Source organism: Macaca mulatta, chromosome 1 (genome assembly GCF_049350105.2).
Source record: "Macaca mulatta isolate MMU2019108-1 chromosome 1, T2T-MMU8v2.0, whole genome shotgun sequence".
NCBI lineage: Eukaryota > Metazoa > Chordata > Mammalia > Primates > Cercopithecidae > Macaca > Macaca mulatta.
In genome coordinates, this window is record NC_133406.1 from 79,821,016 (window position 1) to 79,846,882 (window position 25,867).

General features: G+C 39.7%; 1 long non-coding RNA gene across 1 annotated transcript; it reads left to right on the forward strand.

Annotated features, from left to right (window-relative positions):
- On the forward strand, positions 1 to 24,718 carry LOC144337647 (uncharacterized). The gene is made up of 3 exons (XR_013411058.1): positions 1 to 86; positions 22,708 to 22,865; positions 24,515 to 24,718. It is a non-coding gene; the product is annotated as an uncharacterized LOC144337647 (long non-coding RNA).
- The last annotated feature ends 1,149 nt before the right edge of the window (positions 24,719 to 25,867 follow it).

Below are 25,867 nucleotides of genomic sequence, written 5' to 3' on the forward strand. Positions count from 1 at the left end.
TCCTTGCCTTCTCTCCATGAGGAGATCCACCTATGACCTTGGGTCCTCAGACCAACCCAAGGAACATCTCACCAATTTCAAATCAGGTCATTGGTCTTTTTCACTCTCTTCTCCAGGCTCTCTTGCTATCCTCCAATCTCTCTCTCCTTTCAATTTCAGCTCCTTTCCCTCTCTAGTAAAGACAAGGGAGACACATTTTTGTCTGTGGATTCAAAAACTCCAACATTGGCCATGGACCCAGGAAGACAGTCTTCTCTTGGTGTCTGGTCATTGTGGGGACACCCGCTTTGATCATTCACCCACATTCCATTGGTGTCTGATCACTGTGGGGACGTCTGCCTTGATCATTCACCTGTACTCCCCTGGTGGCAAGTTGATTGCAGGGACACCTGCTTTGGCTGCTCACCCACATTGCAGCTCAGGACTCAGTCAGGGATGCCTACTGATAGCCTGATAGCTGACCACCTCCCTTTCTCTGCCTTTACCTTTCTCTTCAAATTTACCTCCTTCACTATGGGCAACCTTCTGCCCACCATTCCTCCCTCTTCCCCATTAGCCTGTGTTCGTAAAAACTTAAAACCTCCTCAACTAACACCTGACCTAAAACCCAAACATCTTTTTTTCTTCTGCAATACCACTTGGCCCCAATACAAACTCAAAAATAGTTTCAAACGGCCAGAAGACGTCACTTTCGATTTCTCCATCCTACGAGACCAAGATAATTTTTATTGAAAAATGGGCAAATGGTCTGAGGTGCCTTAAGTCCAAGCATTTTTTACACTTCGTTCCCTCCCTAGCCTCTGCTCCCAATGCGACTCATCCCAAATCTTTCTTCTTTCTCTCCTGTCTGTTTCTTCAGTCTCTACCCCAACCTCAGAGTCCTCTGAATCCTCCTTTTCTTCAAACCCCTCTCACCTTTCTTCCCCTCCCCAAGCCACTTCTCGGCATGCTGAATCAAGTCCCAATTCTTCCTCAGCCTCTGCTCCCTGACCTTGTAATTCTTCTATCACCTCCCCTCCTCACACTTGGTCCAGCTTACAGTTTCATTCCATGACTAGCTTTCCCCCACCTGCCCAACAATTTCTTCTTAGAGAGGTGGCTGGAATAAGGGTTCATGTACCTTTTTCTCTATCAGACCTTTCCCAAATCAGTCAGCATTTGGGCTCTTTCTCATCAGACCCCACTAAATATATACAGGAATTCCAATATTTAACTCAGTCCTACAATTTAATCTGGAGTGACTTAAACATCAATCTGACCTCTACTCTCTCCCCATTTGAGTGAGAAAGAGTTTATAACCTAGCCCAATCTCACACTGATAACTGCCGGAGTCATGAACCAGGTCTCCAAGATGGCACCAGGGCAGTTCCCTGAGAGGATCCCCAATGGGAATACCAAACAGGCTCCTGAGGAGTAACTAGGTGAGATTATATGGTCTCTTGCCTAGTTGAAGGGCTAAAAAAGGCAGCATACAAAGCTGTTAATTATGACAAGCTTAAAGAAGCCACCCAAGGTAAGGATAAAAACCCAGCCCAGTTCAGGACCCACTTGGCAACTACCTTTAGACGTTTTACAGCCCTGGACACAGAAGAGCCAGAAGGCCGTCTCATTCTCAATATGCACTTTATTACCCAGTCTGCTCCCGACATTAGGAAAAACTGCAAAAACTAGATTCCAGACCTCAAACCCCACAACAAGACTTAGTTAACCTCACCTTCAAGGTGTTCAACAACAGAGAAGACGCAGCCAAGCGGCAATGTGTTTCAGAGCTGCAACTGCTTGCCTCCGCTGTAAGACAAACCCCGGCCACGCCTTTGGCACACAAAAACTTCAAAACAACAGACCCACAGCCTCCAGGGTCTCCTTTAAAATCTCCTCATGGACCTTGCTTCAAATGCCAAAAACTCAGCCACTGGGCCTCAGAATGCCGCAGCCCAGGATTCCTCCTAAGACTTGTCCTGTCTGTGCAGGACTCCACTGGAAGTCAGACTGTCCAACTAGGATTACAGCCACTCCTAGACCTGCTGGAAAAAACCTCAGGTTCTCTGACTGACTCCTTCCCAGATCTACTCAGCTTAGCGGCTGAAGACTGACACCACCTGATCACCTCAGAAGCCCCCTGGACCACCACGGATGCTGAACTTTGGGTAGCTCTTACAGTGGAGGGTAATCCTTTTTTTTTTTTTTTTTTTTTTTTAAAGAGTCTCACTCTGTCGCCCAGGCTGGAGGCAGTGGCGCGATCTCCTCTCACTGCAAGCTCCGCCTCCTGGGTTTAGCCATTCTCCTGCCTCAGCGTCCCGAGTAGCTGGACCTACAGGCACCCGCCACCTCGCCCAGCTAGTTTTTTCTATTTTTTAGTAGAGACGGGGTTTCACCATGTTAGCCAGGATGGTCTTGATCTCCTGACCTCGTGATCCGCCCGTCTTGGCCTCCCAAAGTGCTGGGATTACATGCTTGAGCCACTGCGCCTGGCCAGGGTAACCCTTTTTAATCAATATGGGAGCTACCCATTTCACATTATCTTCTTTTCAAGGGCCTGTTTCCCTTGCCCCCATAACTGTTGTGGGTATTGACGGCCAGGCTTCTAAACCTCTTAAAGCTCCCCGACTCTGGTGTCAACTTGGACAACATTCTTTTATACACTCTTTTTTAATTGTCCCCACCTGCCTACTTCACTTATTAGGCTGAGACATTTTAACCAAATTATCTGCTTCCCTGACTATTCCTGGGCTACAACCGCACCTCATTGCTGGACTTTTGCCCAATTCAAGGCCTCTTTCGCATCCTCTCCTGTGTCTCCTCACCTTAATCCACAAGTATTGGATACCTATACTCCTTCTTTGGCAACCGACTATGCACCCCTTACCATTCCATTAAAACCCAATCACCTTTACCCCACTTAATGCCAGTATCCCATCCCACAGCAGGCTCTAAGAAGACTGAAGCCTATTATCACTCACCTGTTACAACACGGCCTTTTAAAGCCTACAAATTCTCCTTACAACTCCTCTAACCTACCTGTCCAGAAACCAGACAAGTCATACAGGTTGGTTCAGTATCTTTGCCTTATTAATCAAATTGTCATTCCCATCCATCCTATAGTGCCAAACCCTTACACTCTCCTGTCTTCAATACCCCCTTCCACAACTCATTACTCAGTTATTGACCTCTAAGACACCTTTTTTACTATCCCTTTACATCCCTCCTCCCAACTATTTTTCATCTTTACTTGGACTGACCCTGACACCCACCAGTCCCAGCAACTCACCTGGACTGTCCTACCCTGAGATTTTAGGGACAGCCCACACTACTTTGGTCAGGCTGTCCTCATGACTTACTTTCTTTTCCCCCATCTGCCTCCTACCTTATTTAATATGTTGATGACCTTCTTTGCAGCCCCTCTTACCAATATTCCCAGCAGGACACTATCCTACTTCTTCAGCATCTCTACTTGAAGGGGTACCAAGTGTTCCCCTCTAAGGCCCCTATTTCTTCCCCTAGTGTTACATATCTTGGCATAGTCCTCCATCAACACACACTTGCTCTTCCTGCAGACTGCATTCAGTTAATCTCCCAGACCCCAATCCCTACCACCAAGCAACAACTCCTTTCCTTCTTAGGCATTGTTGGATACTTCCAACTCTGGATACCAGGCTTTACCATCCTAACCAAACCACTTTGCAAGCTCACTAAAAGCAATTTAGCTGATCCCAAAGACCCTAAGTCCTTTCCTCATTCTTTCATTCATTCTTTCAAAAGGACCCTAGAAACAGCTCCCATACTAGCACTCCCTGACTCGTCCCAACCTTTTTCCTTACACGCAGCTTAAATACAAGGCTGTGCTGCTGAAGTTCTCACACAGGAGCCAGGCCCAAAACCTATAGCCTTTCTATCCAAACAACTTGACCTCACAGTTCTAGGCTGGCCCTCATGTCTGCAAGCAGTGGCAGCTGCCACTTTAATGCTTCTAGAGGCCCTCAAAATCACAAGCTATGCTCAACTTACCCTCTACAGTTCTCACAACCTTCAAGTGTTAATATCCTCCTCACACCTTTCACACTTATTGTCTGCCCGTCAACTCCTCCAGCTCTATTCACTCTTTATTGAAACCCCACAGTAACTATTGCCCATGGTGTGCTCAAGCTTACTCTTAAAGGAATAGACAAGAGTATGCATATACGGGGCCAGTTCCACATATTCAGCAACCAGACTGGCATCCAGGACAACATGGAGTATGCCATTGCTTGTTAGAAGGCTTGGGACATTTCTGTCTTTGCAAGCCGCAGCATAACTCAGGAGACAAATATTATTTTACTTATATTCTCTCCTGCATAGGATCTGCAATCAGAGCTATTGATCTTCTCCATTCAGACCGCCACTCACACCTGTGGGAAAAGGGTGATATAATAGATCATTGACTTGACAACAAGAAATCCTATTCATATGATGGGAAATGGGGACAAAAAGCTTGGTATGTAAAACATTATTCCTAAGATGGCTGAATAGGAAAAGCTCTGGTCTGCAGCTCCCAGCATGATCAATGCAGAAGATGGTGATTTCTGCATTTCCAACTGAGCCTTCACGGGTGATACCCAGCAAACAGGGTCTAGAGTGGCCCTCCAGCAAACTCCAACAGACTGCAGCTGAGGGACCTGACTCTTAGAAGGAAAACTAACACACAGAAAGGAATAACAACAACATCAACAAAAAGGAAATCCACACCAAAACCCCTTCTGTAGGTCACCAACATCAAAGACCAAAGGTAGATAAAACCACAAAGATGGGGAGAAACCAGAGCAGAAAAGCTGAAAATTCTAAAAATCAGAGCACCTCTTCTCTTCCAAAGGATGGCAACTCCTCGCCAGCAATGGAACAAAGCTGGATGGAGAATGACTTTGATGAGCTGACAGAAGTAGGCTTCAGAAGGTCGGTAATAACAAACTTCCCCAGGCTAAAGGAGGATGTTTGAACCCATCGCAAGGAAGCTAAAAACCTTGAAAAAAGATGAGATGAAAAGCTAACTAGAATAAACAGTGTAGAGACGACCTTAAATGACCTGATGGAGCTGAAAACCATGGCACGAGAACTGTGTGACGCATGCACAAGCTTCAATAGCTGATTCTATCAAGTGGAAGAAAGGGTATCAGTGATTGAAGATAAAATTAATGAAGTAATGCCAGAGGAGAAGTTTAGAGAAAAAAGAGTAAAAAGAAATGAACAAAGCCTTCAAGAAATATGGGACTATGTGAAAAGACCAAATCTACATTTGATTAGTGCATCTGAAAGTGATCAGGAGAATGGAACCAAGCTGGAAAACACTCTTCAGGATACTATCCAGAAGAATTTCCCCAACTTAGAAAGGCAGGCCAACATTCAAATTCAGGAAATACAGAGAACATCACAAAGATACTCCTTGAGAAGAGCTACCCCAAGACACATAATTGTCAGATTCACAAAGGTTGAAATAAAGGAAAAAGTGTTAAGGATAGCCAGAGAGAAAGGTCGGGATACCCACAAAGGGAAGCCCATCAGACTAACAGCAGATATCTTGGCAGAAACTCTACAAGCCCAAAGAGAGTGGGGACCAATATTCAACATTCTTAAAGAAAAGAATTTTCAACCCAGAATTTCATATCCAGCCAAACTAAGTTTCATAAGTGAAGGAGAAATAAAATCCTTTACAGACAAGCAAATGCTGAGAGATTTTGTTATCACCAGGCCTGCCTTACAAGAGCTCCTGAAGGAAGCACTAAACATGGAAAGGAACCACGAGTACCAGCCACTGCAAAAACATGCCAAATTGTAAAAACCATCGATGCTAGGAAGAAACTGCATTCACTAATGGTCAAAACAACCAGCTAGCGTCATAATGACAGGATCAAATTCACACATAACAATATTAACCTTAAATGTAAATGGGCTAAATGCCCCAATTAAAAGACGCAAACTGGCAACTTGGATAAAGAGTCAAGACCCATCAGTGTGCTGTATTCAGGAGACCCATCTCACATGCAGAGACACACATAGGCTCAAAATAAAGGGGTGGAGGAAGATCTACCAAGCACATGGAAAGCATAAAAAAGTAGGAGTTGCAATCCTAGTCTCTGATAAAACAGACTTTAAACCAACAAAGATCAAAAGAGACAACGAAGGCTATTACATAATGGTAAAAGGATCAATTCAACAAGAAGAGCTAACTATCCTAAATACATATGCATCCAATACAGGAGCACCCAGATTCATAAGGCAAGTTCTCAAAGACCACAGAGACTTAGACTCCCACATAAAAATAATGGCAGACTTTAACACCCCACTGTCAATATTAGACAGATCAACAAGACAGAAGGTTAACAAGGATATCCAGAACTTGAAATCAGCTCTGCACCAAGTGAACCTAATGGACATCTACAGAACTCTCCACACCAAATCAACAGAATATACATTCCTCTCAGCAACACATTGCACTTATTCCAAAATCGACCACACAGTTGGAAGTAAAGCACTCCTCAGCAAATGTAAAAGAACAGAAATCACAACAAACTGTCTCTCAGACTGCAGTGTAATCAAATTAGAACTCAGGACTAAGAAACTCACTCAAAACCGCTCAACTACATGGAAACTGAACAACCTGCTCCTGAATGACTACTGGGTAAATAATGAAACGAAGGCAGAAATAAATAAGTTCTTTGAAACCAATGAGAACAAAGACACAACGTACCAGAATCTGTGGGACACATTTAAAGCAGTGTGTAGAGGGAAATTTATAGCACTAAATGCCCACAAAAGAAATCAGGAAAGATCTAAACTCAACAACCTAAAATCACAATTAAAAGAACTAGAGAAGCAAGAGCAAACACATTCAAAAGCTAGCAGAAGGCAAGAAATAACTAAGATCAGAGCAGAACTGAAGGAGATAGAGACACAAAAAACCCTTTAAAAAGTCAATGAATCCAGGAGCTGATTTTTTTTAAAAGATCAACAAAATTGATAGACCGCTAGCCAGACTAATAAAAAAGAAAAGAGAAGAATCAAATAGATGCAATAAAAAATGATAAGGGGATATTACCACCAATCCCACAGAAATACAAACTACCATCAGAGAACACTTTAAACACCTCTATGCAAATAAACCAGAAAATCTAGAAGAAATTGATAAATTCCTGGACACATACAACCTCCCAATACTAAACAAGGAAAAAGTTGAATATCTGAATAGACCAATCAAACATTCTGAAATTGAGGCAATAATTAATAGCCTACCAACCAAAAAAAAGTCCAGGACCAGATGGATTCACAGCCAAATTCTACCAGAGGTTAAAAAAAAAAGGAGCTGGTACCATTCCTTCTGAAATGATTCCAATAAATAGAAAAGGAGGGAATCCTCCCTAACTCATTTTACGAGGCCAACTTCATCCTGATACCAAAGCCTGACAGAGATACAACAAAAAAAGAGAATTTTAGACCAATATCCCTGATGAACATCGATGCAAAAATCCTCAATAATATACTGGCAAATCAAATCCAGCAGCTTATCTCTCACAATCAAGTCAGCTTCATCCCTGGGATGCAAGGCTGGTTCAACATATGCAAATCAATAAACCTAATCCATCACATAAAGAGAACTAATGACAAAAAACACTTGATCGTCTCAATAGATGCAGAAAAGGCTTTTGACAAAATTCAACAGCCCTTCATGCTAAAAACTCTCAATAAACTAGGTATTGATGGAACGTATCTCAAAATAATAAGAGCTATTTATGACAGACCCACAGCCAATATCATACTGAATGGGCAAAAACTGGAAGCATTCACTTTGAAAACTGCCACAAGACAGGGATGCCCTCTCTCACCACTTCTATAGTGTTGGAAGTTCTGGCCAGGGCAATCAGGCAAGAGAAAGAAATAAAGGGTATTCAATTTGGAAAAGAGGAAGTCAAATTGTCCCTGCTTGCAGATGACATGATTGTATATTTAGAAAACTCCACTGTTTCAGCCCGAAATCTCCTTAGGCTGATAAGCAACTTCAGCAAAGTCTAGAGGATACAAAATCAATGTGCAAAAATTGCAAGCATTCCTATACATCAATAACAGACAAACAGACAGCCAAATCATGAGTGAACTCCCATTCACAGTTGCTACAAAGAGAATAAAATACCTAGGAATTCAACTTAAAAGGAATGTGAAGGACCTCTTCAAGGAGAACTACAAACCACTGCTCAATGAAATAAAAGAGAACACAAACAAATGGAAAAACATTCCATGCTCATGAATAGGAGGAATCAATATCATGAAAATGGCGATACTGCCCCAGGTAATTTATAGATTCAATGCCAGCCCTATCAAACTATCAATGACTTTCTTCACAGATTTGGAAAAAACTACTTTAAAGTTCATATGGAACCAAAAAAGAGCCCACATTGCCAAGACAATCCTAAGCAAAAAGAATAAAGCTGGAGGCATCACCCTACCTGACTTCAAACTATACTACAAGGCTACAATAATCAAAAAAGGAAGGTACTGGTACCAAAACAGAGATAGACCAATGGAACAGAAGAGAGGTCTCAGAAATAACACCACACATCTAAAACCATCTGATTTTTGACAAACCTGACGAAAACAAGAAATGGGGAAAGGATTCCCTACTTAATAAATGGTGCTGGGAAAACTGGCTAGCCATATGTAGAAAGCTGAAACTGGATCCCTTCCTTACATCTTGTACAAAAATTAATTCAAGATGGATTAAATACTTAAACATTAGACCTAAAACCATAAAAACCCTAAAAGAAAACCTAGGCAGTACCATTCAGGACATTTGCATAGGCAAGGACTTCATGACTAAAACACCAAAAGCAATGGCAACAAAAGCCAAAATAGACAAATGGGGTCTAATTAAACTAAAGAACTTCTGCATAGCAAAAGAAACTACCATCAGAGTGAACAGGCAACCTAAAGAATGGGAGAAAAATTTTGCAATCTACCCATCTGACAAAGGGCTAATATCGAGAATCTACAAATAACTTAAACCAATTTACCAGAAAAAAAAACAAACAAACAACCCCATCAAAAAGTGGGCAAAGGATATGAGCAGACACTTCTCAAAAGAAGACATTTATGCAGCCAACAGACACATGAAAAAATGCTCATCATCACTGGTCATCAAAGAAATACAAATCAAAACCACAATGAGATACCATCCCACACCAGTTAGAATGGTGATCATTAAAAAATCAGGAAACAACAGATGCTGGAGAGGACGTGGAGAAATAGGAATGCTTTTACACTGTTGGTGGGAGTGTAAACTACTTCAACCATTGTGGAAGACAGTGTGGTGATTCCTCAAGGATCTAGAACTAGAAATACCATTTGACCCAGCCATCCCATTACTGGGTATATACCCAAAGTATTATAAATCATGCTACTGAAAAAACACATACACATGTATGTTTATTGGGGAACTATTCACAATAGCAAAAACTTGGACCAATCCAAATGTCCCTCAATGATAGACTAGATTAAGAAAATGTGGCACCATGGAATACTATGCAGCCATAGAAAGGGATAAGTTCATGTCCTTTGCAGTGACATGGATGAAGCTGGAAACCATCATTCTCAGTAAATGATCACAAGGACAGAAAACCAAACACTGCATGTTCTCACTCATAGGTGGGAATTGAACTATGAGAACTCTTGGACACAGGGTGCAACAAACCAACATGGCACGTGTATACCTACGTAACAAACCTGAACATATGCACATAGTGCACATGTACCCTAGAACTTAAAGTATAATTTAAAAAAAAATTATTCCTTCCCTGGCCTAAAAACTCATCCCCACCTACATTAAAGCCAATATGCCTGATTACTGTTTTTAGTGAGCTTATTTTATTAGGGCAGTACAAGCTCAAAAATATGTAACTGGTACCTTGGTAGCCACATAAAAATGTGCCTTAGACCCAGAACTTACTGGACTAACTCATTATAAAATTGAATTTTCTTTAAGGTGTCCACAAGCAATCCCTGGTCATGCTTGAAGCAGCCCTGAGAAACATCACCCCCACCCCCTCCAAAACACCCAGAAGGAACTTACACTATTTATCTTTCCTTATGACTTTATATTTTATAAATACAAGACAAGAATGTCAACCCTTTGAGCTGGAGCTAAGCCACTGTAACCCCTGTGATCTGCACGTATACATCCAGATGGCCTGCAGGAACCAAGAAGTCTGGAGCAGCCAAAAAACCACAAAAGAAGTGAAACAGCCAGTTTCTGCCTTTACTGATTAACCAACCTTACGACATTCCACCATTATGACTTGTTCCTGCCCTACCCTAACTGATCAATCAACCTTACGACATTCTTGTCCTGGACAATGGGTCTCATGATCTCCCCAACATGCACCTTGTGACCCCCTCCCCTGCTGACAACAGATAATCACCTTCAACTGTAACTTTCCACTGCCTATCCAAATCCTATAAAGCTGTCCCTCTCCTATCTCCCTTTGCTGACTCTCTGTTCGGACTCAGCCCATTTGCACCCAAGGGGATAAACGGCATTGTTGCTTACACAAAGCCTGTTTAGGTGGTCTTCTATATGGACATCCATGACATTTACTATCAGGCTCAAATATATTTTGTCATTTTATAAATTTAAGAAACCAAAAATAAACTTATGTTAACAATTAACATTTCAGTATTTAACTTTATTTTGGAAATGATTCAGACATTTAATGAATATTTACTATTTAATTCAATATAACATACACTTAAGATTCCATTTATCCAAAAAAGGGATTCTTAAGACTATTTTTAAAGAGAGATGTTTTATAAAACATAATCTCTTTTTATTTGAGATGGGGTCTTGCTATGTCACCTAGGCTGGAGTTCAGTGGTGTAATCACAGCTCACTGCAGCCTCAAACTCCTGGGCCTAAGTGATCCTCCCATCTCAGCCTCTCAAGTAACTAGGACCAGAGATGTTCACCACCACGCCCAAATAATTTTTAATTTTTTTTTAGAGAAGGGGTCTCACTATGTTGCCCAAGCTGGTCTCAAACTCCTGGGCTCAAGCAATCTTCCTGCCTTGGCCTCCCAAAGTGCAACCACACCCAGTCCATAATCATTGAAAAAGCTTACATATAAACTTTTACCACATTCCCATTCATCTAATTTACTTGTTTTTATAATTTATGTTTGAACTGTTTATAAAAATTTTAGGAGACACTGAAGAAAACTAGCCATCATCTGAAGTTATTTCCCTGTTAACTATTTTTACAGTGTGCAAATGTTAGGCAGTAGCCACCTAAGCAAGAACTCTAAAGTTAAATACATGGCTATTTTGTTGATCAGAAGACACAGCTGTTTTTGTTAAACCAAAATATTAATCTAGTCGTGTTTACCAAAGATTTACCCAGGTCACATGCACTAAAAGGCATCTGAGTTAATTTCTATTTTTCTGATAAAATATTTTAAAGTGTTTACTTTTTTCTTTAGGTTAATTAATTACAGCCCGTTGATATATTTTCAGAGAGAAATACCACATACACATAACACATATGAACATATAGACACACAGACAGAAGCAGGTCTTATAGCTTTTATAAGATTATTTATTTGTCAATGTTAAAATAGTTTTTTTCTCCGTTTTATACTATAAATCTCCCAATCATCTGTTTCACTGTCCTAAATAATAGCTAGGCAACCCTAATTTGCACTTTCGAAGACATGACTCTTAGGTAAAACAAAGTAGAAAATTTACATCTCAAAGGCACAGATCTTAGATGTCAACATCATTATTTGCCCAAAGAACAACATAGATACAGGTCCAGTTGAGACAAAATGGCCAGGAAAAGCACCTTAAAGGTAAGGTTTATTATGTGAACTTTATACCCATGTCTTCACCATTGTATAGTTTCTAGGGGTTTAGGTGAATAGAGGGAGAGGCCCTTACAAATGGAGGTTTTCATTATAGATACCAATCTCTTTTACAAAAAGTTTCAAAATAGCCAGCCAAATGTCGAAAGTTGAATTTTTTGGACCATATAGTTGATAGGTAGTCTTTTCAATTTATCTTACTTGTTAGTTAGATTACTGACTTAAAGATGAAGCCCTTTAACTAACATGGCAAAAAGGTATTTCTATGCCTGGATTCAAGAATAGAACTTGATTTCATATTCCCCACAACAGAAATTTTCTTCTTTATCCAAAAGAGTGGTTGTCCTGTAATAGTGGGATTGAAAATGGAAATAGTGGCTCTGGTGTCTACCTAGATTGGATAACAACTGGTAGAAGGTTAGAAGGGCTCCCTCTAAGGCCCATCAATCCTGATAGTTAACATGGAAATTATCAGGGAGTGAAAAGCCTGCTTTTAGGAGCTTTTCCTGAAATCTCTGGGAGTAGCCTCTTTTCCAGTGTCCTGGCTGTTTGCACCAATAGCAACTGCTGTTTTAGGGTTTGCTTATTAAAGAAGTGCTCTGGGGTAGGCCCAAGGTCATTCTAGGTTGTTGGTTGGCATGGAGCTGAAACACATTGGAAACAGCTTTCAAATGGTCAATTGCGATTTTTCAGGCTTTGCTAGGCCTATACATGGACCAGGTGGGAGCTTGTCCGGTAATACCATTCTGCCTCTTTTATCCATTTCTGGGCTTCCCTGGTTTTCACCAGTATGTGAATTAGTTGGTAAAGATCGAATATCTTGAGGTGATAAATTTCAATTAAGACCCTGAATTCTGCAGAAACCTTTTGAAGTCTTCCCTAGATTTAACAAAATTTTTAACTATGGCTCTGAGTTCTATTATCACCTAGGGAGTGTAAGTCACTCTGGGATTATTTCCTGACTTTTTGAGTGCTTGTAAGCAAACTGTTTAACTGTGGTGTTTTGTTTTGTTTTGTTTTCAGAGAAGAAAGGCAAGTCAGACTGAGAGTTAGTAGACTACATACTCAGGCAAATCGGGATAGAGGGGAGTCGTAGGAATCGTATCAGTTTTACTGTCCTTGATGTGGACGGTATCTTGCATTTTTAGATTTGTGTGTGTGTGTCATGGAGTCTCGCTCTGTCGCCCAGACCAGAGTGAAGTGGTGCGATCTCGGCTCACTGCAACCTCTGCCTCCCGGGTTCAAGCAATTCTGCTTCAGCCTCCTGAGTAGTTGGGACTGCAAGTGCACGCCACCATGCCCAGCTGATTTTTGTATTTTTGGTAGAGACAGGGTTTCACCATTTTGGCCAGGCTTGTCTCAAACTCCTGACCTCGTGATCCGCCCGCCTCTGCCTCCCAAAGTGCTGGGATTACAGGCATGAGCCACCGCGCCCAGTCTTTTTAGCTTTTTATTAGCTCTTCACAAATAATTTTTTTTTAAAAGTTAGAATCCTGTCTCTTTGAGTCTTCTGAATAATATTAATATTTAGAATGACATTCTCTCTGCTAAATTTGAGAGACTTGGGATTCAAGTATACTTGTTGAATGAACAGCATTATTCATCTGGAATGTTCCGTATAATGGCCCTGTAATTCTGAATTATCTTTAGTAAGATTTTGCCACTTTTGTAAATATTTGCAGCTTCCAAGGTCATAGTTCTTAGACATGAAAAAGGCAAGAACACCAGAAGGCGAAGTACTCAGCTAGTTATAAATTAAGGATCCCATTTTTATGTATGATCTTGGGTCTCTTAGAGCTGAGATGGCTTTGGCTATAAGACCTCAGCATATAACAAGAGAAAAAAATAAAGAGCCCCCCTTCAGTAATAACTACTTATTGTAACTGCCATCAGTTACCTTAAAAACTGCAGCCTTTTTGTCAGTGACTCATCAGTCACCACAAACTGAAAGGTCATGTGCCTGCCACAGCACAAAGTAACACCTGGTAACACACAGTCAAGTGCTCTTTCACTATATAAACTAACCCTTTGTACCCCAAAGGCCAAAGATATCAGGGAGCTCAAATGCAAAGGACAACAGAGCTCCAACCTGAGAGGAACTTAATTATGACTCTTGGAGCTCCACGAGAAAGACGGAGGAACCCCTTTACTCCCACCCCACCAAAAGGGATTACAGCATTTTTCCTATGTTTCTCAGAAGGTCTCAGGGTTTTCAGCAGTCTCCTTCAGTTCCCTTTGTGGTCACCAGATTTGACAAAGGACAAAATTACACGTTTAGTTTGAAGATCTTGACTGGCTTTATTGCAATTCTAGGATTGGGCAATGTCTCATTCCATAAAATAGAATAAGCATCCCAAAGAGTTTAGCAGAGGGGATTCATTTTATAGACAGAGGGGATTGAAAAACCAGAAGCAAAGAACAAAATGTGGACTGGTCATTTGAAAGTTACTTCTCTTATAAGGTGAGAACAAGGAAACAGAACAATAGAGAAATAACAGATTTGTTAGCATCAGGTTACATCGGGTTAACTTTTGTTGTAAGGATTAAAACAGAGGGAACTTCGTTATCCTGCTCATTGAAGACTGAAACTGGTCTGCTTGGAACATTGACTGTTATTGCTCTGTCCTGATTTTGGGGAAAATGAAATAACAACTTAGTTTCGGTTTGGTCATATGGAACTTTGGCATGGGTGATTCCATTTTGATTTTTAGTCTGGTCTGTTGGGGGCCTAATACAAAACAATAGCCTTTCATAATTTGTACTTAACATTAGGAAATAAGACACCGTTACAAAGCTTACATCTTTATCAAATCTAAGGGTCTTTGGTCCATTGACCGTTCATGGGCACTCCTTTTGACATTTTTCCCAGGCTGACTGTGAATTTAGCATTTTTCTGATTCTTTACTTGCAATAACAATAGTTACTCTGCGACAGGCACTGTTCTCGGCACTTTTCATCCAGTAACTCGCTTAATCCTGTAATAAAGGGACTATGGTCTACCTCTTAAACGGGCTGTACCTGTGCGAGGTTGGTGAGATCATTCTCCCAAGCTTGCACAGCAAGAAGGGTCAGGATTTGAACTCAGACAAGCTGAAGCCAGCACCCAGATGCTCAACCAATTAAGCCAGAGCAGCCATCAGAGCCCAAGCTCCAGAAAGTGTAGGGGAGAAAACAATAAATTTTCTTTCACCTTGCATGAGTTTTTGCTGAGCTTCTCTGTAAAAAAGACAAATTAACAAGAGAAAAACAAACAGAAGTCTGATAAAATGTGTACCTATGGGAGACAATGCAGAGAAATGAGTAAATCTCTGCAGCAGATCTCAAAGAATTATCCTAGACCTCACCCTTAACTACTATCTTTCTCTGAAACAAGGAGAGAAGGCTGAGGGGAATGATGCAATTAAGAAAAGTTGGCCATGGCCAGGCGCAGTAGCTCACACCTGTAATCCCGGCACTTTGAGAGGCCGAGGCAGGCAGATCACAAGGTCAGGAGTTTGAGACCAGTCTGGCCAATGTGGTGAAACCCCATCTCTACCCAAAATACAAAAATTAGCCAGGTGTGGTGGTGGGCACCTATAATCCCAGCTACTCAGGAGGCTGAGGCAGGAGAATCACTTGAACCCAGGAGGCAGAGGTTGCAGTGGGCCGAGATCATGTCACTACACTCTGGCCTGGGCGACAGAGTGAGACTCTGTCTGAAAAAAAAAAATAGAAAAAGAAAAAGAAAAGTTGGCCAGGAAAAGCACCGTAAAAGAAGCATAGTATTTGATAACTAGATTTAAGCTGATGCCTTCTCTGGAGAATTAGTTATTTTCTTTCTGATGCAGTAAAGGACACACCCTTACAATGGAGGTTTTCTTTAAAGATGTAAATTTGTCTTATGAAATGGTAACTCTGCTTTCAAAGCTAATTTGTTTCCAAAGCTTCTCTGTGTTTGCTATTTCCCAAAATAGTTCAAAATAATCCTTAGGTCAAAAGGCGTATTTTGGGGTAGTATGTCCTGAGCCCCATCATTAGTCATCTTTATTCCCCTGGCCAAAGGTCTCCTTGCTCGTGACAGTCAAGTACTAAAGGACAGAGGGAACTTTTTAATGAGAGTTTGCTGACATGCAAACACGTGTCATCCACTTTCTGATTAAAAAAACAAAGAATACATTCCTGTGGCCCAAACCTGACATTTTAAGCCATTTGAGATACCCAGCAGTCTAGAAAGAATGCCCCTGAGAACTAAAATGAAAGAAATGTCTCCAACCAAATCAGAGACTACTAAGTGAGTCTTATTTAGAAGCCAAGTGGAAACCCCATCTCAGAGAACAAATTAGGCCACAGAAATCAAATTGCTATCATTAAACCAAAATAAAATTCTAAGTCCCTCGACCAAGTGAATGGCCCCCTCCTCTCAGCCAAGGGCCTTCTAAAGTAAACCTGAAACACTAGTTCAGGCCATGATGGGAATAGGTGGTCAGACATGTCTCATTACACTCTCCTCCTGATGGAATTCAGGCACATCTGACCAGCATTTACATTCAAACAGCAACCTCAAGACTGACAAAACAGACTATTTGTAGCAGTAAGATATCAACATGACAGATAGCAGGCCTGAAATAAATAGAAGTATTTTACCCCAAAATATATTTCTTTGACATATTTTGAAATGGCCCTGCAAAGTTGTCTCTTGTGGGAAAAATCTACATTCTATAGAGAATCCCCTTCCCTTTCCAGGTCTTTTTCCTGATTCAGGAGAGAATTAAGAGTCTGGCACCTTTTTAGGGCTTATAAGAAACATTTACTATTATCTCTGAAGTCTGCTACCTAGAGGTTTCATCTGCATAATAAAAACCTTGGTCTCCTCAACCCCTTATCTTAACTCAGTCACTTCCTTCTATTGATTCCAGGTCTTTAGATAAACTCAACCAATCTCCAATCAGAAAATCTTTGATTCCACCTAAGGAATCAAAATCTTTGACTTCACCATAAGAATATTGAGAAATAGGCAATATTCCTATTGGTGCACAGAAAACAAAACCTCAACAGTCCAGGAACGCAAAGGAAACATCTTCATCTTTTACACAGTCAAGGAGATATCACAAGCATGAATGCCCTACAAATGTTTCCCCAGTTTTCTGTTTGGTTCTGTTAGTTTCAGAGTAACAATATTATTAATCATATCTACCACTAATTGAGTGTTAGCCACATGCACCTGGCACTAGGCTGAGTGCTTTACATGTACCATTTCATTGAAGGCTTGTAATTACAATGTGAATTATTATTATTATTATTTATTATTAACCTTATTTTACAATGAGACAACTTATAAAGGAGGAAATTTATAAATAAAACCTTGTAATTCATAAATGAAACTTGTAAATGAGGTCATGTGTAAATGAGAAGAAGCTTTATAATGGGAGTATCAGGGCTCTGTGCCTCCATTAAACATCTGAATCTAAAGTAAAATTTACCTTCTTAAGTGAAAAATAAATTAACAACACAAATTAACATGGATGAGGGGGTCAGAAATGTTTATGGTCAGGCAAGAAAAGAGCTAAAATGTTCAGGGTGCTGTGGAAGAATTAAGTAAACGTTGCTGGAAATCCATGTGGGTAGTTGGAAATCACTGATCTAAACCAGGAATGTGAGAGTAAGGTAAGTGGTCTCTAGCCCTTGAGGACTAAACTCTGATTTTTTTTTTATCTTGCCCAAATTCCTATCTAAGGGGTCTGGGGAGTCATGCCCTACAAATCATAAATTCTCAACAGATGAGTTTTATTTAACCATATATATATACACACACACACACACACACACACACACACACACATATAATGATTTACTTTCCAACCTGACTCTGGCATAACATTAGGAGACAAAGATAAAATCAAAATATTTTACCCCAAAACATGTTTCTTTGCCATATTTTGGAATGGCCCTGCAAAGCTTTTCTTTGTAGGGGAAAATTTGCATCTATAAAAAATCTCTATTAGCATAACTAGATCTTTTTCTTCCAGACTCTCCCAATCCTAAAGAGATTAACCAAGATCTGAAACGGAAACATCTGTAACCTATTGTCTCTAAGGACAGCCACTATAAGACTGCAAAAGGACTTTAGTCTCCACAGTCTTTATCTTAACCTGAACTTTCCCTTTCTATCTATCCCAGGTCTTCAGACAAACTCCATCAATTGTCAACCAGAAAATACTTAAATTCATCTATAGCCTGGAGGCTCCCCCACCTTTGAGCTGTTCCACCTTTATGGACCAAACCAATGCATTTCTTAAATGCATTTGATTAATGTCTCATGCCTCTCTAAAATGTCTAAAACCAAGCTGCACCCAGACCACCTTGGACACATGTTCTCAGGACCTCCTGAGAGCTGTGTCACCATGCATGGTCACTCATATTTGGCTCAGAATAAACCTCTTCAAATATTTTAAAGAGTTCTACTCTTTTGGTCAACACCCTGTAGATCCTCTTCCACCTAGAGCTGGCCTCTTCCGGTCTTTGTGGAGGACCAGGAAGCACTGGTTGGAGAGGAGAGGAGAGCAGAGCGGCGATGGTTTGTGGCATAGAGCAAAACTGAAGCTCCTCTCTTTGAATGCAAAATACAACGTTGGATCCTTTAGTCCATCTGTGAATCTATATTAAGCACTTGGTGAATGTATTTTAATATATTTTTTATTACAGTAAAGTTTCATACAAGCATATTTAACTGACTTTACAGACAAAGTTCTTACATTTTAACATCTCTTGATGATGTCATAATTATAATTGGAAGCATTTTTTTCATTTTTATTAGTACCTACGATGATGATGGCATCTTATTCAATATCTACTATGTAACAATTGAAATCTCTAAATGAAAGCCAAGGGTTTTGAAGAATTTATGTCCTTTAGTACTAAGTAATAGACATAGAGACATCTGATACATCATGGTGTGGGTGTGTGTGTGTGTGCTGCGGGGTGTGGGTGGTTGAGTATATGCGCACACACTTAGTGGGTAATGGAAGGGGCAGGCCATGGGACAGAGAGGTGCAGATCCAACTTGGGTAAATTTGTTTTTTTCTAGGGTAGTCCAGCAGATAATTCAGTGAGAACATATATTGAGTGACACCTACAGTGAGTATTTGCAGTGGGATCAAACAGTTAAATAAAGAATTAAATAGAAAGCAGCACAGAGTGATTTTTTAAAACATGACTTCAAAAAGGTCAACAACATAGTACAAGCAGAATTAAAACAAATGAGGCTCATTTAGCTTGCTTTTCTCAACAAAATTGGAGTAATTAAGTACAAAGGTAGTATGATAAGAAATTACACAAAAATAGGCAGATACAAAAATTGCTTCCCCAGAATTCTTTCTCAGACTCCCACTACCTTGCGCTTTTCTGCTCCCCAGCCCCTCTTCTCCCTAACCACTTTTCTGCTAAATATTTTCTGACTTTTGTCTCCCTCCTGTGCCTATACATTTTTGTAGCTTTCCTGAGCTCAGGCTTCAGCCCTTTTTTCCCTTCAGTAGAAACAACATGGTACTCTGAGACACCATATCCTATAGAGCCCAAAGCTTGGTGTTATCGTTGGCCAGCTATGGGTCCTAGTCAAGTTATTTAGTCTCTCTGAGTGTCACTTGTCCCATCTTTTAAAATGAGTAAAATAATACCTACCTTAACAAGTTTTAATGAAGTTTAGAGATATTCCTTCTAAAATTCCTGCCGCCGTGTGGCTGCTTCATAAAGTAGAGCCCTAGGCATCAATGACCCTTCAATCTCTTCATCTAAAACCCTTTGCTAACATTAAGTATCATTTTTCCTTCCTTTCACAACACTACAGTATCGTATTTTTACTTTTTTAACTGTGGTAAAATACACATAACATAAAATTTACCATCTTAACTTTTTTTTTTTTGAGACAGAGTCTCACTCTGTCACCAGGCTGGAGTGCAGTGGTGCGATCTTGACTCACTGCAACCTCTGCCTCCTGGGTTCAAGCGATTCTCCTGCCTCAGCCTCCCAAGTAGCTGGGACTCTAGGCATGCACCACCAAGCCCAGCTAACTTTTCTATTTTTAGTAGAGACGGGGTTTCACCATGTTGGCCAGGATGGTCTCTATCTCTTGACCTCACAATCCTCCTGCCTCGGCATCCCAAAGTGCTGGGATTACAGGCATGAGCCACCATGCCTGGCCCATCTTAACCATTTTTAAGTGTACAGTTCAGTAGTGTCAAGTATATTTACATTGTTGAGCAGCCAAGCTCCAGAACTTTTTCATGTTGCATATCTAAAACTCCATATCAAGAAAATAACAATTTCCCATTCTCCCCTCCCCACTCTGAGCCTTTGGCAACCACCATTCTACTTTCTGTTTCTATGAATTTGATTACTGTAGGCACCTCATGTAAGCCAATTTACATAACTTTTGTCTTTTTGTAACTGACATATTTCACTAAGCATAATGTCCTCTAGGTTCATCCATGATGTAGCATGTGTCAGAATTTCCTTCCTTTTTAAGGCTGAATAATATTCTATCTGTATGCACAGACCACATTTTGTTTATCCATTCATCCTCATTGGATATTTGGGTTGCTTCCATCTTTTGACTGTTGTGAATAATGCTGCTATGAACATGGGTGTACAAACCTCTTTGAGCCAGGTGCAGTGGCTCACACCTGTAATTCTAGCAATTTGGGAGGCTCAGGTAGAAGGATTCCTTGAGCACAGGAGTTTGAGACCAGCCTGGGCAACAAAGTGAGACCCTATCTCTACAATAATAATAATAATAATAATAATAATAATAATAATAATAAATAGCTCGTCATGTTGGCATATCGCAATTGCTAGGAAGGCTGAGGTGGGAAGATAGTTTGACTGCAAGAGGTCACACCACTACACTCCAGCCTGGGTGACACAGTGAGACCCTATCTCAAAAAATAAAAGTAGAACTAATCTCTTTGAGATCCTACTTTCAATTATTTTGGATATATATATACAGAAGTGGGATTGCTGAATTATATACTAATTCAACATTTAATGTTTTGGGGAATGGTCATATTCTTTTCTGTAGAAGCTGTGCCATTTTGCATTTCCACCAATGGTGCGCAAGGGTTCCAACTTTTCCTCACCCCTGCTGGCACTTGTTATTTTCTTTTTCTTTTCTTTTCTTTTTTTTCTTTTTTTTTTTAATAGTAGCAATCCTAATGAGTGTGAAGCAGTGTCTCACTGTGGTTTTGATTTGCATTTCCCTAATGCTTAGTGATGTTGAGCATCTTTTTATGTGGTTGTTAAACATTACTATATTTTTATAGTTTTATATTTAGTTTTAACACCATCACTTCAAATAAAAAGTATTTTTGAATGCATTCACTTTAATTCCTCAAATTTCCTCTCCCAAATTACTTATTTTTAGTTCATATCTTGCTTACTCAGACTAGAAACTTGACCATCATTTTCATCATCTTTTATACTGAATGACTCTTCAAGTCCTCACATTTCTGTTTTTGTGATGATTCTTACACATATTTTCCTCCACTTAGGCCGTCACCTACCTCATCCAGAATCTATTTCCTCACACTTAGACACTGCAATGGCTTCCTGTGCACCATGACTTATTTTTCTCCACCAAATCCTATTCATCTTGAACACTGCTGCCAAATTAATCTGTCTTTAACATACCACATTTGTTCTGAAATTTGTGTAATCAAAATATTGTGATAACTATTGCATACTCCAGAGGTTCTTAGATTTGTCTCTCATGGAATGTTTGTCTTCCCCAAAGCAGAAGTATTCTGTTGATAAAATTAAGTAATGGTAGCCTTTTTCTAAATCATAGAAAAATTACATTGATGGCTAATTTCTTTTCAATTTTAGGCTTTTCTCCTACTTTTATTTATTTAGCCTTCTACACTTGTGATTGTCTGATTGGTGGCAGGTCCTGGCAGATAACATTATAAGAAAATATATATATATATATATATGTATATTTGAAATTAATTGAAAAGCTCAGAAGTCATTAATCATACCTAGCTGGGCAGCTTGGGATTTTTGCCACTGTCATCATAGCTATTTATTTTGTTAATAAACATATGTGTATAGTTTCCTACTAGATAAATATATGAATACTATAGTCATATTTTTAGCTGAGAAAATTGTTACACTTCATAAGGAACTAAAAGTATCTACATTAGTAATTCCTAATACTCACATGACTCTCAGGTTCTCTGCCATCTGACAAATTTGAAAACAAGTGATCCAATAATTAATTCTGGACTCCTCAACTTCTAAGGACAGTCTCCCTAAAGGGATATCCTAAAGATGTTTGTGATTTTCACATTTTGAGAGGGTGAGAAAAGGGGGGAAGCAGGTATTGCCTATGTTGGGAGATGATTTTCCACAGAATTTTCTTATGAGACTCTCCCCTTGGAAAATAAAAGGAAGTCATAAGCATTATGTTCAGGGTTAGATATTGAATATAATTTTACAAACAATGTACGAACAATTAGAGAAGGGTCTGCTATGGCCTGTAAGATCCTAGGAGGTATCTGTTTCGATTTGTGTGTATCTCACGTAAGATAAAGCAAATGAGACAATGTCATTACCTCCCATCCCCTATCCATCTGCTGATACTAGGGAATGAGTCAACTGATGACCCCACCGTCCTGATGTTACAGCACAGGACAAGGTGGATCAGTCTTGAGCCAGCTTTCTATGGGTGCGTGGAAAATGGTGACCCTGGTTACTGGTTTGGATGACTTTACAGTTATATTTTTCTCATGTAATAAGCAAAAAATATTAAAAATTTTGTTTGAAGACCTCAACCAATATTCTTCTTCAACTCTCTCCCTGAATAAAGACCTTTGCAAGAGGGCCCAGGACTTTTGCATCACTGTTCAGCGAGATCTATAAACACAGAGCTATAAACACAGCATCTGCCTTTGACCACTTCCATCTGGAAGAACCTGAGAGATAATCCATTTTATGAAATTTTCCCTACCCTGAAATGGGAGAATGGTAGGTAAAGTAGTGGCAACCCCTTCTCCCTTTTCCTTGTGTGTGTGTGGGAGGGGGGTGTGATGTAAAGAATGCACACTTCAGGTAAAATATGTGAGCAGCTAGGGAAGATTTGGATTATTTAGCTCATAAAACATTCCTCATCATCCTCCAAGGTGTACACTTGCCCCATATCTAAACTTTTACTTTCCCCAACAAAGATCGTTCACTCCAGCTAAGCCAGTCTCCTTCTTGTCCCTGCAACACATGACAGCTCTCTACCATACCACCTCCATGCCTTTGCTCATGCTGTGTCTACACCAGCGATCATATCCCAGGCCTCCCTCCCCTCTGCCTCTCCAAATCCCATATATCCTTCCCCCAGAAAAACTTCTTGTTTATTCCAGTCCTCATATACCTTACTATTTCAAAAGAGTCCCTCCGTATTCAGAGCTACTCCTTTATTGAGCTAACACAGCATGATTCCAGATTAACTGATTCATTCATTAACCAATATTTGGTGGGTGCCAGCCATTTCCAAAGAATTCTGCTAAATTCTCAGTTTTTACTGTGCTCAATCAGATAACTACACAAATAAGTATGACACAGAGTAGAAAGTGAACATACATGAAAAAGTCAAAGATAGAGTGCTGTGGCCATTCAGAAAAGAAGGCAATGAACTCTAACTGGAAGGATCAGGAAAGACTTTGGGAAGGTGATTTTGTGGTGGGAATTAAAGGATAGGAATGTTTGGAGGCAAAGAGTAGGGAATTCCAAACTCAGGAAACTGTTTGCAGGATGCATCTTGCTGGCGATACTTTGCTACAAAGCTGTCTGAAGAGGTGCCAGGGAAAGCTGCTGGCTGCTAGGTGCTGCTGGCTGCTAGGCGCTGCTGGCTGCCATTTGCAGTGAAATCTGTATACTAGAAAAGCTACCTGTATTGTAGAAACCAAGTTCTGGAGAAGTTCCTGGGCTGCTAGAACTGGATGCTGGAGAAACCAGGTATGCTGAAAGAGGTTGATGAAACAAATACACTGGAATCAGAAAGAGAGTCCCCTTCCTCCTGCAGTATTCTACCAATGCCTTCTACTGACAAAGCTTAACGTTATGTCAGCTGACTTAGAAGAAGTATTTGCAGGGTCCAGCTGCATTACCCACAGAATAGGGAATGAAGGATGGATTTGGAGCTGAAAGAAAATAAGCTGACAACTGGCACAGTGAAGTATTCGGCTCTACAGCCTCTACGTACACCCTTCTATACATATTTACACTTCTGTGCAACAATGAAACAACTCTATATTTCACCTAAAAAGATACAGCTGTCTTAAAATATAAAGAAGTCCTCAGCTTTGCTTTACAATGAGGAGATGCACAGTCAGTCTCAGTTGTCATTATTTTCATCATTGGCTATATATTAAATATTTCTAAAATCCTGTCACAGTCTCTGTTACCTAAAAATAAATTTGTAAAATTAACCTCCAAGAACTTATATGCAAAATAAAAATGAGAAGAAGAAAATGGTTAGCTTATATGAGGGGTCTTCAAAAAGTTCATAGAAAATGTGTATTTTATATATATATATGTATATATATATATAAAGATGTGTGGATTTCAAACATTTTTGACACAAAAGTAAACTCGTACTAACTTGTTATAACATGCCTGAACAGAATCTAATTTGAGGCACTAAGAAGGATAAGACATTCATTTAAAAAGGACTCCTATATTGCAACATGAGTTCTGCTAAAATTGAAGCAAGAACAAACATCAAATTTATGATGAAGTTTGGGTAGAAGAACGATGAAATTATTGACTCTTTATAAAAAGTTTATTGGGACAATACCCTAAATAAATCAGCAGTTTAAAAATGGATAACTTATTTTAAGAAGAAATAAGATGATGTTGAAAGTGAAGCCTGCAATGGCAGACCATCTACATCAGTTTGGGAGGGAAAAATTCATCTTGTTCTTGCCCTAACTGAGGAAGACTGACAATTAACAGCACTAACAGTAGCCAACACCATAGACATCTCAGCTGGTTCACCTTACACAATTCTGTGTGAAAAATTAAAATTGAGCAAACTTTCCACTCAACGGGTGCCAAAACTATTGCACCCAAGTTAGCTGCAAATAAGAGCAGAACTAATTGAAATTTTAAACAAGTGGGATCAAGATCCTGTAGCATTTCCTTGAAGAATTGTAAGAGGAGATGAAACATGACTTTACAGTATGATCCTGAAGACAAAGCATAATCAAAGCAATGGCTACCAAGAGGTGGAAATGGTCAAGTCACAGCAAAAGCAGATGAGCAATGAGCAAAGGTCGTGGCAAAGTTCTCCGGAGATGTTCAGGGTGTTTTGCTTATTGACTTTCTGGAGGGCCAAAAAACAATAACATCTACTAATTATGAGAGTATTTAGAGAAAGTCAGTCAAAGCTTTAGCAGAAAAACACCCAGGAAAGTTTCACCAGAGAGTCCTTCTTCACCATGACAATGTTCCTACTCATTTTCTCACCAAACAAGCGCAATCCTGTGAGATTTTCCACGGGAAATCATTAGGCACCCACCTTATAGTCCTGGTTTGGTTCCTTCTAACTTTTTTTTGTTTCCTAATCTTAAAAACTTTTTACCTTAAGTTAAATTACATAACTATTTAAGATTTCCTAATCTTAAAAAAATTTTTCTTCAGTTGATAATATGAAAAAGATTGCATTGACATAGTTCAATTCCCAGGACTCTCAGTTCTTTATGAATGAACCAAATGGCTGGTGTTATTGTTTATAAAAGTAACCTGAACTTAATGGAGCTCATATTGAAAAATAAAGTTCATATTTTATATTTTTTAATTGTATTTTTCCACAAATTTGGGAGTTCCTTGTACATACATGATAAATATGCAAAGTGACCACCGTCTTCATTTCTATAATTGGTTAAACTGCTATTCATAATTGCTATCTATGGTTAAAACGCTATTCATAATTGATGTCTATGATTTTCTTTTTCTATAATCCATTTTATATTTTC